Consider the following 19195-nt stretch of genomic DNA (forward strand, 5'->3'; position numbering starts at 1 on the left):
ATTACAGGTTAATATTGTATTGACATATATGTTAATGATTATGCCTTCTAAATATTCTCATAATTGTCTCATAGTTCTTGTCTGATTGATTGCCACATGCTTGTGGAGTACGATTGATGTATATTTATATATATTTGCTACATTTTGTCAATGCTGTATTCCATTGGCTTGTGTTATTTATATATTAAAAAATCAAGATAGTCTGAATTGTAAGACTTAATGTGGTGAATACATTTTTGTAGAAATATTCCTTCTCTAAGATTGTGCATGTATGTGAAATTCCTCTACTTATTGCAGCTAATAACATACTGTAGAAATCAGAATACTATTTGGCAGCACATCTGCTTGTGACACATCATAGGGTATAGGATTTGTGAAATAAGGATGTTTGTGCAGGTGCAAGAAGACAGAATATGTGTAAGACACAAGATTACCCAGCAATGTCATCTCTACTGAACAAAAATGTATGACTTTAAGCTTGTGATAAACTAGGAATTGTAGAATTTGGGAGATTCGTGACGCACGTGCACCTGAGGTGAAATTCATGCACAGCTTTTCTTTATACAGAGCGGTCATTTTAGATGGATAGGGGAGAATGACAAAGGGTGTTCATGGGAAAAACAGTTTTAAAGACTATACCCTGGCATACAAGAAGGGGATAAAACTGGTATTGACAGCAAATGTACACGGGATAGCACAGTGTCGTATTTCATCAGGTTTCAGTAAGTGGGAGGGCTGGTCTAGCTTTGGCATGGTCTAGGTCAGAGCCCCCACCAAATCAGGCATGAGAAGGAAGGGTGTGGCCCAAAAGGGCCCTCGATCTTTTTGTTAAGGTATTGAGTGAGGTGGAGACTTCTCTTGTGGAATTATGACACACTCCACACACGTACACATGTTTAAAACCAGCAAGCCTTGTCTAGATTTTGTAACTCGCAAATAATTACTAATTTAATAATTACTACATTTAATAGAAATGTAAGTGTGAGGTTCCAAGGATCTGCAAAGTTCAAAACATTTGATCTGCAATAGTAAAGAGCCCCCCAATGTTCAGACGAGTCCTCAATGTTCAGTGGTCACCGAGGGATCAACGAACGATTGGAAACCAGAGTAGTGGTCTCAGCTTCTTCTATTTTGATCACAAAATAAGGCTTTGGGATCACTGAATCAACAGTGACGGTGTTGGAAATGACACCAATTGGGGCGACCATGTGATCCGTAACTTCCTTTAGGACCGTGGTTATCAGTCTTTCCCACCATTCAACTATTTCAAGGCCACCTCTCTGGTGGTTCAAGCGGTCACTCACAGTATCTGGGATATTATAGTGTCCCCTGCATCTTCTTGGCACTGTCTTTTCTGTAGGATGGAGCGTCATGAGGCTCTGGGTTTGTCCTCCTGGACTCAGCTAACAAGCACCATCAGCTGGTGCCCTTTGGTTGTCTGAAGGAGGCCAAGCGTCAGAAGCAGCACACACTGTTGGACACCTTACTTACACGTTCATAGAGGATAGCCTCTCTAGGATGGTCTATGGATGGTCTTTTAACCCTTCTCTGAGAGCTTTGGAGTAGCTGTCTGGTCCAGCTCTTTTCCTTCATCCTAAGTCTCTCCCTTTCTCTCCACCTTGGAGACCTTTTTCTAAGCCTCTTCCTCTCTGCCTCTTCCTTTCCCCACTTGTCTCCTTGCCTTCTTCTCTTCTTTCATGTTCTTTCTATTTTCCTTTCTCTTTTCGGAATGTTCCCTCTTCTCCTCTCCTGCCTCTCTCCCAACCAGTTGAACCTCCCCCTCACCTTTCTTTCTCCCAAAACGTTGCACCTCCTCGTCTTGCTCTCTGCTTCTCCGCTGCTCTCTCTGTGTTAGAATTCACGCTCCCACACCTCCTGTCGGATTCCCTCCTCCTTATACATTAGAACATTTGGGATTGATGTGTTAAGTGCAAAAGGCAAGGCATGCCAGCTATGCATGGACTAGGAGTAGGTTTGGTAAATGGGACATGCTTGGACCGAGTATATCTTCCCCAGTTGATCTAAGCTGCGCACAGGACCATGTCCTGGCATGCCTTAGCTGCATTCCAAGATGATGTCCTGTCCAGCCACCATCATGGAACTCAGTGTCTTTTTGCCGCTGCTTGCGTACCCCTTGCCAGCTATGCATGTCTCACACCCTATATCTAGCATTCTATCACACTGAGTGTTTCTATTTCCTACCTGTTAAATACAAATAAGAAACGTAGCAAGTAAAACAAATGAACTGTTAATCAAGAACAAAGCCCCCTTACCCCATCTATCTCTACAGAGGGCTAATGTCCCATTACTTTCCCCAAAAATACCCATGGGGTGTGATTCAATGTCGCATGGGAAAATGTTAAGCATCACACACAACTGCGATCTAGGATGGGGGTGGTGCTCCCCCTAAGCGTTGACGTGCATGGAGGCTCAAAACCAATTAACAGACCCTCAATACAGAAGAAGACCAATCGGAGGAGATCTAGGGCAAAACAAAAAGACATTGGGCCTCATTATGACTCCGGCGGTAGCCGTGCCGGTAAAAACGGCAGGCTGCCGCCGGAGTCATATTATTTTTCTGGAAAAGAATCTCCCCATTCCCATTTAAGTCCCATTGGACTCAATGGGAATGGGGAGGATGGTTGCATCAGCGCCGGTGCATCCGTCAAAGTCTGCGGGTGGGGTCCGCCCACAAACTTGTGCTCTGCCGGTCCGGTAACAACGGTGCCGGTAGCTCACCGCCACCGGGGTTACCGTGACCGACAGGGTTATAATGAGGCCCATTACGTTTAATTAAATCATTGAAACACTTAGTATAGTAAATTGGGTGGGGGGACTCATTAACAGGCTTCAGATGTAGGGGAGTGATTCTTTCAGGTTAAATCAGTGAAAAAGCTGAATTATTGACCAAGCTACTCCACGGAGAGGGTAGAGTAACCGAGCCAGGCACTCCAGTGAGGCCAACCCACTGAAAATAAACATCATTTACAACCGAACCAACCGGCAGGGGATATTGCAAACTGAGAAAGAACAGTATGGCGCAACTAGGCAAAAGGCCATGAACCCTCAGGCCACTGAATATTCTCGTCTGGCTCCTGAGCTGTGTCTGGATCTTATCCACTTTCTCTGAAAGTCCACCTTTGGTACACTGGCCTTTGGTAGGATGCTCTGTGGCATATTCTACTCCACCTGCCCGCTACAGGCCCAAGATAGTTTCTCGTAGAAGGTTCATGTTGATGTACTCTGAATGTAAAGATCAGCCTGAATGGGAAAAACAAGAGATTCTACGATTTCATAACCCAATTGTGACTCCTCGCATCTCCATCCTCTTGGCAATTGACGTCGGATCAAACCCTGAAATAACTGCAGTTTGGATTCCTAAAATTCAAGGAACCTATCGCCATGCACTTACAACAAGATCAGTTGTTTTGAGTGGTCCAATTGGACTCTGGTAAGAACATTGTGCATCAATTTGCTGGCAATTGGAGAAGATCCTGTGGGTGTTATCTAGAGCCAGATGGACATCTATTTTCTCAGCAAGCATTTCTTTAAAAGTGTTCCTAAACATAACTTTCCAGGGTTTTGGTTGCAATATCCGAGGGGTTTTGCCTGATACTAATATTTGTACGGCAGAACCTGTTTTCTCCTTCCATAGACTTCTCAAACAGGGACCTGATGGTCTCCTATGGATGTACAACTCAATTGGTCAAGATCTCATGGTCCTGTTAGGAGACACATTGTGCGGTTTCAATTTCTTCCAGCCAGATATCAATTGATGCCACACTTCTCACATCGGTGATGGCTTTGGAAACATTGCCGGACCTAGTCGAGATCTTCTTTTTTAGTTCCTTACGTAAGAGCGCAATATCATCCTTGGTGGCAGGTGTAACTTTATCCTGTGGCCTTGAGTGCAGTGCTCTATTGCCATCACTATTTTACTGCTATCCTGGGTGTCTTGCCGGGTTTCTTTTGAGGGCACCAGCATGTCTGTAATTGTAGTTTGGATGTGCTATTGTGTTGCCGGCCCTTAGTGATAGCTTTTATCTTTCTGGTTCTTCATCGTCAGGTGGCTCATGGTAGCCCTCTGTAATGGTAGTGAGCCAGGTAATGACAGCGTTCATACGCTCAAAGGACAATAAAGATGTACAATCCACTAAAGCTTCCCACGGAGTGAACCACTGTTGGTTTGGTCAGCGTATATAGAAGAGAAGCCTCAGTAGGCTCCTGTGAAAGCAATGGTAACATAGTAGGGTCAGGAAGGTAAATAACAAATGCTTGCACATGCTAGATTGTCATTAAGGGCGTGAGCGCTGACCGCTGCTCCCTTCTGCGGTTTCGACTGAGACTGCCAGATTTGATCTGACGGAAATGGACAATATCAAGACGGGGATAGGAGCAATACTTAATTCCCTCATTGGAAAGCTGTGAAGCCATTGGGTTCAAAAAGACAAGCGAGGTCAGGAGGACTTTCAGAACAAATCAAGTGCCTGTCTCCTGTGTCAGCATTGCAGTGTTTCTGCGCTGTGGAATTTGAATTGCTTGCCCACCTTGGAATCCGCTTCTCATACAGGGCTGAGGTTCAAGCAGAGGGCCTTGGAGATCACTTTTTGTGCCCCTCCATATTGCTTTTCTTACTTCAGGTACCCCGGACAGCTTCAACTCGAAGGACGGCAGATCCCTGTAGGCACTCTCATGAGCCCGATTCCCATGCGAGTCTGAGGCACTGAGTGAGTGGCACAGTTTGCAGTAGGGAGCAGGCGATGGAAATTCCTGTTTGTGCGCCTATGCAGTGGTTCTTGGACGGCTTCACGCCACGACGCAGCAGATCGCTACAGGGTTTTTCATTTCGCCATCAGTTCCAGCTGTGCCAGGCTATACTGTGTAATGGGCCCATTGATGACATTTGGACCCCCTGGCTAAGCCACAGCCAATGTGTTGTGCAGAAGCCATCTTAGATGCCCGCGGCACATCAGCTCCTAGTTTCGGATGTCTATGTTGATGTGCATTGTACTCAGATTGGGGAGGGAATCCCAAATGACACTATGAAAATACTGAAATCCCTACCTTTTTTGGGGCCATATCTTTTAGTACTTGTCATATTAGATCTTGATTAGACTCTGAGATTGCCACCACCGGTATTAAAACTAATACTCCGCTGTTGTTTTTCAACTGACTGATTCAATTGTTTATTAAGACTCCCATTGATAAGGATATTCTGTCAGTAGACTATTATTTTAGAACAGTTTTACATTTTGTATGCACTTTATATTGTGGAGTTTAATTGTTTTTTTTAATAATGATGTAAGAATAAACATTGATATATTTTCTAAGCTAAACAAATGTCTGGTTTACTGTTGATACATCTATCTACCTCCTAATTAATCTTTAGATGTGCATTTTACCACAGATTTAAATTTTACCGATTGTGGAGGAGTTTCTTCCACATTATCTCTCCTCAAAGGCCAAACAAGATGTCTCTTTAAGGGTGAAAACAAGGTTGTTTGGCCTGGGCCTCCTCAGAGCTTATAGGGAAGTCTACCTACTGGCTGTTCCTCGGCTATGCGATTCCCACTCCCTCCATCATTTCAGTATTATTAATAGTCTTGGAGTGGCCTTTTGTGCCATCTGACGGTGTCTGAGAAGATAGTCATTGGGCCTCATTACGACCCTGGCGGTACGGAGTGAACAGTGCCGTAAAAGGTGCCGGCGCTGTTCACTCCGTACCGCCGCATTACGAGTTCCCCTCGCGGGACACGGTAAGCACGCCTGGGAAACCAGGCGTGCTTATCGGGTCCCGCGAGGGGAAGAGGGAGCAAACAACGGGCCATCTCGTAATGGCCCGTTGTTTGCTCCCTCTCCCATTCCCATTCCCCTATGGGGGCTGAAATGGGAATGGGTAAGGACCGTGTCCGTGTCCTTGGTGGGAGGAATTACCGGGCCTTCCGAACTCAGAATGGCCCGGTAAGTCCTCATTCCGAGGACCCGGACCCCAACGCATTTTTGGCGGCAGCCATGCCGCCAATAGCGGCATGGTTACCGCCAAACTCGTAATGAGGGCCATAGAGTTCTACATAGAGGCTGGTGACATAATCAAATCTTGATAATGTGATGAAAGGCAGGTAAGGCAAGGTACCCCGGAGAGAATTTCTGACCAGTGACCGTTCTGTAGAGTGACTTGTCCATAATAATCCTCAGGTTTTTAACCGGGTTGTACGGTTTGTTTGGGTAGATCATAATTTCTCTTTTTGACGAGGTTAAGTTTTAGTCTTTTCTTGGTCGTCCAAGAGTAGATCAGGATTAAGGTCTTGGCTCGATCCATTGCTGTCTTGTTACGTCTCTTGAGAGTATCTATGCAACTTGAATATCATATGCATCATTGTAGCAGACAATGGGCCTTATTACAACTCCGGCGGTAGCGGTGCCAGTAAAACAGGCAGGCTGCTGCCGGAGTTGTCATTTTTTCCGACGTCTGACTTCACGGAATCACCGGGGCATTACAGCCCCGGCGGTCCGTGCAGTCAGGCCTTGGAAAATGTTACTCCCCATTCCCATTAGAGTACCATAGGACTCAATCAGAATGGGGAGGAGGAAAGCACCGGCACTGTGTTCAACAGTGCCGGAGCTTCCAAAAGCCTGTGAGCGGCTGCCGTCTCACCCGCCAGGTCTACCTGGTGAGCGGGACGGCAGCCGCTCACAGAACCTGATATGATATGGCATTTATAACGTGCCTATACACAAGGGTTTCAAGGTGCGACGAGGCAAGGGAGGGGCAACAGGGGGTAGACAGACAGCGATCCTACTAGGCCAGGTGTCATTCAGATCGCGCAAGTGCATGGGAGGGGGAAGTGGGAAAGTGCAGGGGGTGGAGGGGATAGTGCAGTATATAAATAGAATAAATAACAGTAAGTAAGTACGGCCAGCAGGTGGCAAGTGCAGGGGTAAGTGCAGATCACAGTTGTCAAGTGCTGGTAGTGGGACTGTAGGGATACAGAAACAGTCCCTAAGTGCAGGGGTTGCCAGGAAAGCACAGGGCAGGTATGTGACAGGCGGGGGAGGGGACCAGGGCCCGAGAACAGAAGGTGGCCAGGTTACCAGTGCAGTTTCAGTTTCGGTTAGAAAGTCAGCAGGGGAGAGGAGGAGAAAAAGCAGAAGCGAAGAAGAAGGTTTTGAGGTGCTTCCGGAACCAGAGATGGTTCACCTCAAGTTTCAGGGAGACAGAGAGGCTGTTCCAGAGGGAGGCCCCAGCTGAGGAAAGTGATCTACCACCAACTCGTTGCTGGGAGAAGCAACTGACCCTGAAGGAGTTGTAGGCGGATGAGCGCAGGGATTGAGAGGGAACATATTTAGGAAGAGAGATCTGAAGGTATTGAGGCCCCAGGCCTCAGAAGGCCTTGTGGACAATGCAGAGGGGTTTGAACTTAATCCTCACAGCCAGTGGGAGCCAGTTCAGAGATTTCAGTCCTGGAGAGATACGATCCCTGGGTTTGAGGCCAAGGACAAGTCTTGCAGTCCTGCTCTGGATGAGTTGCAGAGGGCGGAGAGTAGAGGCAGGCAGCTTTAGAAAGAGGCTGTTGCAATAGTACATCCTAGAGAGAACCAGAGCACTGGAGACAGTGAGCTTCTGGGGGAAGGTGAGGAAAGGAAGAATACCTCTGAGGAGGTGCAGCTGGTAGTGTGACTTCTTAGAGACGTCAGAGATGTGAGCAGTCGAAGATGACACCAAGGTTTTTAGCCTCGCAGGTGGAAGCAGGAAGCGGGCCAAGAGAGGCTGGCCAGAGAGAGACCAGAAAGGAGGGAGTGGGGGTGCCGATGAGGAGAATCTCGGTTTTGCTGGCATTAAGGCAGAGGTCATTGCCGGCACACCACTCCTGGATGAAAGACAGTGATGAGAGACGGAGAAGAGGTGGCCGAGGGTAGCCTGAAAATACGCTGACTGTCATCCGCATAGCACTGGATGTTGGGGCATAGAGCAGCAATGCGGTGTGCAAGAAGTGCCAGGTATTGGTTGAACAGCCAGGGAGAGAGGTTAGACCCTTGGGGGACACCACAGGTAGAGAAAAAGATTGCAGAGAGGAAGGACCCAAGTTGGACCTGGGAGGGTCAGTCAGAGAGGAAAGAAATCAGCTACTCCAGGGCCTGACAGGTGATACCCAGGTTATCACAGAGACATTTGAGCAGGATGGCATGGTTGACCATGTCAAAGGCGGAAGAGAGATCAAGCAAGATGAGGCCACAGGGGGTGTTAGAATCAAGTTTGGAGAGCAGATCTTCACGGATGTTCAGGAGAGCAGTTTCCTGTGTTTCTGGCCGCTCTGAAGCCAGACTGGTGTTCATGAAGGCAGCCAACAGATTCAGTGTGGAGATTGAGCTGGGAGATGGGCATATTTTCTAGGACTTTACCCAGGAAGGTAGTGATGGAGATTGAGCGATAGTTAGGCAGGAGGGGTCGGCAGATGGCTTCTTAAGAAGGGGGTGCACAAGGGAGTGCTTCAGGGGGATGGGAAGACCCAGTGGCGAAGGAGTGGTTGTAGGAGTCAGCCAGGGCAGGAGCCAGGGAGTCGATGTGGCCCTTAATGGTTTTGGAGGAGCAGGCGTGAACCTGTTTGGATGAGACCTTCATAGATCGGACTTGTCTAGAGACCTCGTCAGCGGAGAACAGGGGAAAGGCAGAGAAGGAGGGAGGAGAGGTGGCTGCAGAAGGGCCAGAGGAAGAGCAGGTAGTAGAGGGGGAGGGGAGAGGAGGAGAGTGAGGACAGGATGTCTTGAGTTTTAGGGGGTCATTACGACCCTGGAGGTAGCCATGCTGCTATTTGCGGTATGGCTACTCCCATTCCGGGTACCGGGCCCGGGTTCCTGGAAAGGGGAAATACTGTGCCATTCCGACCTTGGAGGGCCCGGTATTTCCCCATTCCAGGAACCCATCCCCATTCCCATTCGAGCCCCCATAGGGCTCAATGGGAATGGGGAGCATGCTAACAACGGGCCCGTTAATGACGGGCCCGTTGTTAGCATGCTGGTCTGCTCGCGGGACCCTCTCAGGACGCCTGGTAAAACCAAGCGTCCTGTAGGGTCCCGCAAGGAGACCTCGTAATGAGGCGGTAGGGGGTTAACAGGGCTGGCAGCTCTACTGGCCCCCGTTAACCCCCTACCGCCAGGGTCGTAATGACCCCCTTAGAGATGAAGTGAGAAGCCAGTGCTGTGCAGAGGGCCTTGGAAGGGACAGGGGAGATAGAGACTGCGGCAGGATTGGCCAGTTCCTTGCAGATTTTAAACAGTTCAGCCGATTTGTTAGATCCCGCAGAGACGCGGGCTTGGATATGAGCTCTCTTCTTGGGGAGGACAGAGAGTCAGGATTGCCTTTGGAGCAGGCGGCAGGCCAGTTTTTCAGAGAATGTACATGAAGCGCGCCATTTCCTCTCAGCCGCCCTGCACTTGCGTTTAAGGGTGACGAGGTCTGAGTCGTACCAGGAGTTGCACTTGGCTTTGTGCTTCATGCGGATTCTCATGACAGGGGCAAGAATATCAAGAGTATCAGATATAGCAGAGTGGAGCATAGAAAGGGCTGTGCCAGGGTGAGAATCAGCCAACGGGGGAGAAGTGGGTGAGAAAGTGGCAGCGAAAGCCTTGACTGACACGCGCTTCATGGGTCGGATGACCGAGAAGGTGGGTGGCAGCGATGGAGGTGGTTTGGCCTGTGGGGTAGAGAGGGTGAGATGGGAGGAAAGGAGAAAGTGATCACTCCAGGAGAGAGGAGTGGTGAGAGGGACAGAAAGAGGAAGGTCTGTGGAGATCAACCCATCCAGAGTGTGCCCTGCAGAGTGAGTCGGGCCAGAGGGGAGAATAGAGAGGTAGAGAGAGTTGCAGAGGTTGCGAAAGAGTCCAGAGGGAGGACCAGAGGCATCCAGGTGGATGTTGAAGTCACTAAGAAGGAGGAGCTGAGTGGTCGAGGCCAGGACTGAAGAGGAGAGGTCAGCCCACTCTGAGAGGAAGGAGGAGATCTCACCAGGCGGCCGATAGATAGTAACCACAATAAGGGAATGGCTAGGAGTGAAAGAGAGTCTGCAGACCAGGCATTCAAAAGAGGAGTAGGCCTGCGTAGGAATGACAGAGGCAGGAATCCATTTGGGTAAATCAGGGCTACACCCCCTCCGGGGCGGTTGAACCTGGGAGCGGAGAGGATCTTGTAGCCATCAGGGAGGAGAGTGTCAAAGCATGTGACAGAGCTGGCTGTGAACCATATCTCGTGAGATCGACGACATCAAAGTCCAGTTCCTCCAGGAGGTGGTAGATGTTGGAGGAGTGTTTGACAGCTGAGCGAGAGTTAAAAGTGGCAATATGGAGAAGGTTGCCACCCTTGAAGGACTTCCGGTGAGGGGTACAAATCAGAGGTACGCCCTGCAGAGGTGTAGAAGGAGCTCGAGGGGGGGCAGAGAGGGAAGGAGAGGGCAAGGTAGCCAAGGAGGAGGCAGTAGGGCGAGGTGATGATGCTTTGGGGGGAAGAGAGGGGACAGCCGGAGAGGAAAGGAAATTGATGAGGTGCGGGAAGCGTCTATCAAAGAGGAGAAGGCTGGCCTGAGGGCCTTGGACCAAGACGGTGCCATTCACATAGACATTAATGATGACCTTAGAGGACTGGAAGGAGGCCAGTAGGGCATCCCGCCGGGTGCCATCATTAATGGGAGAAGAAAAGAAAGGAGAGAGCACAGAGACCATATGTAGGGTCCATAGGTCTGGTGAGGGAACGACAAAGAGGATGTCAGTGAAAGTTTGCCTTGCGGAGGCACTGGTATAGGTGTCAGCGACAGGGAGGGCTGGGTTGGAGACAAGGATGTCCTTTTTAAACTCCTTCCTTCCAGATTTAGTGAGGAGGGCAGGATAGTCGATAGAGAAGCAGGTGGAAAAAATAGGAGAGACAGAGAGCACCATAGAGTAGGTAGGGAGAGGAGAGAAGAGGAAGGGTGGGAGAGTGGAGAACACTAGGGAAGGACACAAAGAGGGGTGCAAGCAGACAGGACAGCGAGAAGTGAGATGGTTGAGCAGCTGGACAAGACAGTGATACTCTTAATTCAGGCTATCGAATTAAAAACAGTAGGACAAAAACATACTTAAGTTTGAGAATCCTCAATAGTGGGAGAAAGGCCTAGGTTTCACAATGTAATTGAAGGTAATGAAACAATGCCGGTCCAGTAACAACGGTGCCGGTAGCAGATGCTGAAAAGAAAGGGAGCGATGTGGGGCACTACATATGTTGTTCCAAGTAGTTCATTTGAAAGGAGGCGGTTGAGTGTTTCTGTCCTGGCTGAGAGAAATAAGGAGATCCATGCCAACGCTGTGTGCAACAGCCCTGCTTCACTTAGTCTCTTGAACAGGTTTTCATAGCTCATTGGGGGTCATTACGACCCTGGCGTTAAGGGTTTAATGGCGCCGTAAAAGGTGTCGGTGCTGTTAAACCCTTAACGCCTGATTACGAGGTCCCTTTGCGGGACCCGACCTTAACGGCTGGTTTTACCAGCCGTTAAAGTAGGGTGCCGCAAAGGGACCTTGGTGCTAAGTACGGTGCCGCAATTTGCGGCACCGTACTTAGCGCCTTCCCCATTCCCATTGAGCCCTATGGGGCAAAAATGGGAATGGGGAAGGGGCCATGGTGAATGGGGAATTACCGCCGCGCCAACCTTGGAATGGGGCGGTAATTCCGCCATTCACCATGGCGGACCCCGGCATGGACCATGGTGCTAATAGCACCATGGTTTAGAGCCGGGGTCGTAATGAGGCCCATTGTGTTGAAGTCTGCTGAATTGTCCACAATGATGAGGGCACTAGTGGGGTCTAACTATTCTGTTATTGAGGTTGTCTGTTGTACCTTGAACATGATGGGCCCTGAGGACAGATGCGTCAGAAGCCTCTAGTGCAAAAGACATGGTTCTCTGTTACTTCAGTTGCAGTTACTCTTGAGGCGATGTTTCACACAGATACACCCACCGCTCGACATCCTCATACATTCCCAGCTTGGGCCCATCCTACATTCATAGACGATTCAGTTGCATCATACATACTACATTCTCCTGAGCTGGTCATTCACTCTGCATTTACCAACTTTCTACAACATACCCAGAAGCCAGCATGATAGGACATAGCATTGCTCCAGATAGCAGAAATGGTGATTCTGTTCCTCAGTTCGCGTGGGAACGGTAGCTGGATAGTGTTGGCTGCTGTTACACTCCTAGAGAAGTCGTTTTTGGTACGTGTTTTTCAATGTGTATTTCTGGGTAATGAAGATTGGAGATTAGCCAGTAGTTGGTAGGATCAGTGGGGTTAACTGTTAGTTTTGTGAGGAGCATTTTAATGTAGACAGTTGTGAGAGCTTGTTTCCTGGTTTGATTAAGGAAGGGGTTGAGTGGAATCATGGAGAGGTGAATCCGTGACTTCCAACACTCTGGACTTCGGTCCGCAAGGGAGTTCCCACCACCAGTGCATGGAGACTATAATGATGGCATAAGGCACTATATAAATGACAAATACAATACAATACAAATCCAGTTGTTGCAGGGTGGATTTGTTGATTACTTGGGACTTCAGGGGATCGTGCTAGATTGCTGAGGTTGATGGCTATCAAGAAGTCCTGCTTAGCGAGTTAGCAAAATGTTGTTGGTCTGTATTGTTGTGGCCTGGATTACATGAATGCGAGGGTGTTCTCATGGTTCGGAGGGGTCTACATTTGATCCCATTACGCATGGATTTGTGATACATTGTTGGGGAAGTGGGATGAGTTGACATCATGGAGGTGTTGTGATGGTGTGGATTTGTTCATGCAGGTTGGTTTGTTACTGAGCTCCTTCACCAGTGTGAACATGTCCCTTTGGTGGTATTTCGCTTGATCATTAGGTCAGCATAGTAGGCTTTTTTTACTTTTACGGTCTGCATCCGGTAGATTGGGAGTTGCCAGTAATAGGAGAGTTTGTCATTTGTGTCGTAGATGTTCCACCAGAATCTTTCCTCCCTTCTATTTATTTTGTTAAAGACACTTTATTTATTGATGAACCATTTTGCTGTTTGTCTTCCCCCTATTGTTGGAATAGTGTGTTTAGGGTGTTTGGGCTCCTTCTTAAGATTTATTAAGGTTGAATTTCCTACTTTGCATTGTCCAGGGCTCCAAGAAGTCTTCTTGTTTGCTATGTGTTCATGGTCTCTTGGTAGTAAGTGCTGTTTTTACATGTTTAGGGAGAGTGACAATTTGGGTGTGTATGTTGAATGGAATTGTGAGCTGGGGGAGAGAGGTGCTGGGCTACTGTGGTCACATTTTCATTGCAGTGAATGTCTGGGTTTGTGGGTGGATCCTCACAATCACTGTTTGATGTGATCGGCCGCTACGTTTGCTGATAGGCACCTTGCTGAGGAGCTAGATTTCGTTTCCAGCTATAAATTGAGTCACCCATGATAGTTAGCTGCATGATGGTGGGCAAAGTTGTCCAGGGCCCCAAAAGTTAAGGCAAAGATCAACAGGTGTGGTAAAGTTAATGTCACAAGAAGGGAGAAGACCAGGGCTAACTGAGAGGCTCAGGCCATATTTTGCAGACAGCATCAACCCTCCATTTAGTAATTCCGGTGCGGCCAGTGTTCCCTCACCACCCCCAAGGGAGCTTAATTTACAGGACTTCAGCCCCTGGGCTTACTGCTCTGGGACCCATGACACAACGAGGCTCCATAGAAGGCACTGTCCTCCCCGTGCAACACCACTGCTCCTACCTTCCCAGATGGGCTGTCGGAGGTTGTAGGAATCGTTTGCTAACTTAACCAGCAGCAATGTCTGGTGCCTTCTGACGATTGGGTAGTGGGAATGGGGCTAATGGGAGAAAACCTATCCAGGCACCAGTCGCTATATAATGTGAGACTGACATGAGAATGAACATGCATACCAGCCTATATTGCAGAGAGAAGTGACTGTTGCCATAGACGTTGTGGTATTCTTGCTACAGGGGTTCCAGATCATGGGTCAGAGTTTATGGGGCTTTGGTGATGGGGCAGAGAGGCCTCTTGTCCTTGGCTCAGACGGGTCCAATCTTAATTTGGACATGGCCAGGGGCCCACTAGGGAGAAGGGGCCCCAGGGATTGCACAGTTGATTTAAAGCTGAAGCTGCATCTGGGAAGTGATATTCAAAGCAGGGGGAGATATAAGTTGGAAGGGAGGGCAAAAAGAACAATAGTGAGCTGGGTGGGAGCCGGGGCTTTAGAAGCAGAGGAGATTGGGGAGTGCCTGTTGCCTCCTGTATCTGTGCCCAGCATGTGGGCTTTCTTCATCTAATAGTGATAATTGGACTGGCCTCTCAAGTCCTACATTTTGGAGGTCTTTTAATCCTGCTTTTGAGTTGATAATGGCAGTGTGCAATGGCGTGAAGGGTAGAGAGAGATGTTCATCATACGTACATATGGCAGGTTTCCATACAAGAACCACTCAGTGGTTCTTATTAGACACACGTTTCTGTTTATTATTGTTTTTGTTAATTATCAGGTTCTATAAAAAAAATAAAAACATTTCATTACACGGACGGCGGTGGACCAACGTGCTATTAGCACCTTGGTCCATGCCGGTAAAATACCGGCACCGCCTTGGAGGAAAGGGGAATTACCGCCCTATTCCAAGGTTGGTGGGGCGGTAATTCCCCCTTCCCCCATTGCCCTTCCCCATTCCCATTTTTGCCCCATAGGGCATAATGGGAATGGGGAAGGCGCTAAGTACGGCACCGTAATTAGCTCCCTGGTCCCTTTTGCGGGTTGGTTTTTAACGCCTGCAAAAAGCAGGCGTTAAAGTTTCCAACCCGCAAAGGGACCTCGTAATCAGACGGTAAGGGTTAACGGTCACCGGTACCATTAACGGTGACCGTTAACCTTTACCGCCGTCCGTGTAATGAGGCCCATTGAAACCACCTGTTTAGTGTGAAACAGACATCAAGTAAAAAGTAGCAGTAAATCATAATACATTCCTTAAAATGTCAATGCTAAAATCCCACCAGTTTCATTCTGGCATGGCTCGCCGATTCCCGCGTAATCACTCGGGTCAATTAGGTTGTTTATGGCCCCATCAAAATAACACAAGCATCTTACAATCATGGCCTTAGTATGGTTTGGGGGCAGAAAATATTAACGGGCATCTGCGATAGTCCTTACAGTGGAATGTGAAACTAAAAGGACAAATCAACTTCCGCGTTACAGGGAAATGCAATCGGAGAAAATGTGTGGAAGTAATTGTGGACCTTGACCAAATAGCCCACAGAAACAGAGTTCTTTGGGAATCTTAAGGCAACACCAAGATAGCCCAATTTCAGTGTCGATCCATGGCATACGTATCAGAAATATGCAACGGACTAGATCCATGGCATACGTATCAGAAATATGCAACGGACTAGATCCATGGCATACGTATCAGAAATATGCAACGGACTAGATCCATGGCATACGTATCAGAAATATGCAACGGACTAGATCCATGGCATACGTATCAGAAATAAGCAACGGACTACATCCATGGCATACGTATCAGAAATATGCAACGGACTAGATCCATGGCATACGTATCAGAAATATGCAACAGACTACATCCATGGCATACGTATCAGAAATATGCAACGGACTACATCCATGGCATACGTATCAGAAATATGCAACGGACTAGATCCATGGCATACGTATCAGAAATAAGCAACGGACTACCTTCAGAGAGATTGATGGGTAAGAACAGATTGACAAGATACACTTGTATCGCTAATCCCCAATTGTCTCTATGGGTTCACTTGAGGTTGGCAAGCTTATTTACACAGCAAGGGTCCAGATCAAACCTATTGTCCCTTTAGCTGAGTTTTAGCAAATACTTTGCCTCTACTCTATTGAAACGAAGCAGCAAGCAACTCAAATAAAATTTAAAGAACTTGGGTCTCATTACGACTTTGGAGGTAGCCATGGCGCTATTGGCGCCATGGCTGCCTCCAAAATCGGGTCCGGGTTCCCTGAATGGGGAATTACCGGGCCATTCCGAGTTTGGAGGGCCCTTTAATTCCTCCTTCAGGGAACCCGGGCTTGGCCCTTCCCCATTCCCATTTGAGCCCCCGTAGGGCTCAATGGGAATGGGTGTGGCAGCTAACAACGGGACGATTACGACCGGCCCGTTGTTAGCTCCCTGGTCCCCTCGTGGGACCCCCTCTGGACGTCTGGTAAAACCAGACATCCACATCGGGTCCCGCGAGGGGACCTCGTTATATTGCGGAATGGGTTTAACAGCGCCGCCACCATTAGCCGCGCCCATTAACCCATTCCGCAATACTTGTAATGAGGCCCGATTCCCTTTCTTGTTAAGATTGATTGACCTACAGACCCAATAGAAATGAGTCTTACTGCTAGGTTTAGACTGGCAGCCATGACATCCAAGAGGACAGGGCCAGTTCCTTTATTTAAACTTGAATGCTTTGTCCTTTAAAATTAGGCCTTCCAGTTTGTCTAGATTATAGTTGCAACTATTATTCCAAGCTGTATAACGGAGAGTCTATTTTTCAGAGCTGTACAACGTAGAGGCTATTTTTCCCTCAAGCAAAGATGATTGAGGGAAACTAAGCCACCCATGTCCGCAAGATAGGAGACAGGAGACATAGAATCAAGCTTGGCTTCTAAGGCAAGAACCATCCAATCACACAGCCCGTATGAGACGGGCCTCTGGGATTTACAGACCGCTTTGGGCCCATACCAATCAGGCAGAGGGCTGGGCTTCAAAAGCAAGAAGTTGCAGGAATCTGGTGTTCTAGCACTGGAGATGTGAAGAATAGTCCCACAGGCATGCGGAAGACGCAGGGACGGAGACAGGAAGGAGAGTGAAGCCACAAGGCCCAAGGAGCTGCCTGCAGTGGGTGAAAGGATGGAGAAGGAATTGACAGCCTGAAGGGGAGGTGGTTCCAGTAGGAAAGCATACTCAAGCAGAGAAGAGAGTGGAAAGAGGCAAGAGGAAGAAAGGCTAATCGGGCACACAAGGGGATATGGTATTTATAACGCGCCTGTACACATGTGTATCTAGGTGCCACAAGACAAGGAAGAGGGAGACAGGCGGAAGACAGGACAAATGATCCTACTGGGCCTTATGTCATTCGGATCGTGCAAGTGCGACAGCAAAGTGTGAGAGGTAATGGGAGAGGGGGAAGTGCAGAGGAGAGGGTAGGGGGGAAGTGCAGTCTGGGCACCATGGCTCTGAGTAAGTGCATGGAAGGCAGGGGGCAGTAGGCATAACATTTACAGCCCCTAGGTACGTGGTAGGCCCAGAGGCAGTGCAGGAAGACTGGTCATGGAGGGGTCTGGTACCCTGTGAGACGCTGATGGTATCTGGCAATCAGTCAGGGGAGGCAGACAGGAAGGGTAATAAGGAAGTGGGTTGGAGGGCAAGAGAATGCTGAGGAGAAAAGGAAGGTCTTCAGCAGCTTCCGGAACTTAAGGTGGTCCGGCTCAAGTTTGAGAGGGACAGGGAGGCCATTCCAGAGGGAGGCACCTGGAGAGGAAAGAGATCTACCCCCATTCTGTTTTTGGAGAAGAGTCTGACCATCAGAAAGTTTGAGGTGCTGAACGAAGGGCTCTAGAAGGAAGGTATTTAGGCAGGGAGAGTTAGATATAGTGTGGACCTGGCCCCAGAAACCTTTGTGGGCGGTGCAGCGGGTCTTGAACTTGATGCTTGCAGCCACCAGGAGTCGGTACAGAGATTTCTGGGCTGGAGAGATGTAGGGCCTGGGCTTGAGGCCAAGGATATCTCTTGCAGTCCTGTTCTGGATTAGTTGAAGGGGTCGAAAAGTAGAGTTAGGCAGATTGAGAAAGAGGTTGTTGCAGTATTATAGCCTGGGGCGAACCACAGCTCTAGAGACAGTGAGCCTCTGGGGGAAGGTGAGAAAAGGTAGAATATCTCTGAGAAGGTACAGCTGGAAGTGGGCCTTCTTGGCAAGGTCCATGATGTGAGGAGAGGAGAGAGTGGAGTCGAAGATGACACCAAGGTTTTTAGCCCACGAGGATGGTGATGGTAGAGGGTCCAAGGAGGGCAGGCAGAGTGCGAGAGGGGAAAGCCTAAGCAGGAGTCCCAATGAGAAGAATCTCAGCCTTACTGGCATTGAGGCAGAGATCGATGGAGGTGCATCATTCCTGAATCGCAGATAGACCGTCAGGAATGAGCGAGGAAGGAGAGGACGCTGAGGGAAGCCTGAAAGAGAGCTGCGTGTCATCCAGATAACACTAGAAGTTAGAAGAGACTGCGGAAAACAGGTGGGCCAAAAGGTTCAACTAGACATTGAAGAGCCATGGTGAGAGGATAGAGACCTGTGGAACACCACAAGCGGAGAGAGCGAGATGGTGGAGAGAAAGGTCCCAAGTTGGACCTGGGAGGGTCGGTCCAAGAGGAAGGAGGTCAGCCACGCCAGAGCCTGAACCATGATGCCCAGGTTTTCGCATAGTCGATTAATCAGGATGGTGTGATTGACCATATCAAAGGCAGGTGAAAGGTCAAGGAGGATGAAGACAGCGGGAGAGGTGGTGTCAAGGTTGGAGAGCAAATCTTCATGGGTGTCCAGAAGAGCAGTTTCCGTGCCTCTCGCTGCTCTGAAGCCAGTCTGATGGTCATGGAGACAACCAACAGATTCAGTATGAAGGGTTAGCCAGGAGATGGCCAGCTTTTCCAGGAGTTTGCCCAGGAAAGGAGTGATGGAGATCAGGCGGTAGTTTGCCAGGCAGGAGGGATCAGCAGAAGGCTTTTTTTGTATTTGTATTTGTATTTATTTAGTTTATATAGTGCTTTACTCCAAAGCACTGCACATTTTAACAACAGGATACAGAAAACAATTAACATTATAACAGTAACAGTAGAAGCAATTTACAAATGTGAATCAGAGCAACAAAACAGTAAGTAGAGCAATTAAACTGTAGGGAAGAAGGGGAGTAGTGAAGTAGAACTGAGAGGGAGGGGTGGAGAAGAGGAGGAGGGAAACGGATGGGGTAAAGGGTGAGAATGGAGGGATGGGGATGGGAGGGAGAAGGGGATGGGGATGCACAAGGGAGAGCTTGAGGAGAGAGGGGAAAGATCCAGTGATGAAGGAGTGATTACAGAAAACAGCCAGGGCTGGACCATGGGAAGCAATGTGGTCCTTGACTTTTCTGGACGAGCAGGGGAGCACCTGTTTGGAAGAC

General features: G+C 48.6%; 1 protein-coding gene across 5 annotated transcripts in view; it reads right to left on the reverse strand.

Moving 5' to 3' along the window:
• APC2 (APC regulator of WNT signaling pathway 2) overlaps positions 1-19195 on the reverse strand; it is a 423162-nt gene that overhangs the window by 36927 nt on the left and 367040 nt on the right. The window lies entirely within an intron of this gene.

This window comes from Ambystoma mexicanum, chromosome 1p (genome assembly GCF_040938575.1).
Source record: "Ambystoma mexicanum isolate Mex_15411 chromosome 1p, UKY_AmexF1_1, whole genome shotgun sequence".
Lineage (NCBI taxonomy): Eukaryota > Metazoa > Chordata > Amphibia > Caudata > Ambystomatidae > Ambystoma > Ambystoma mexicanum.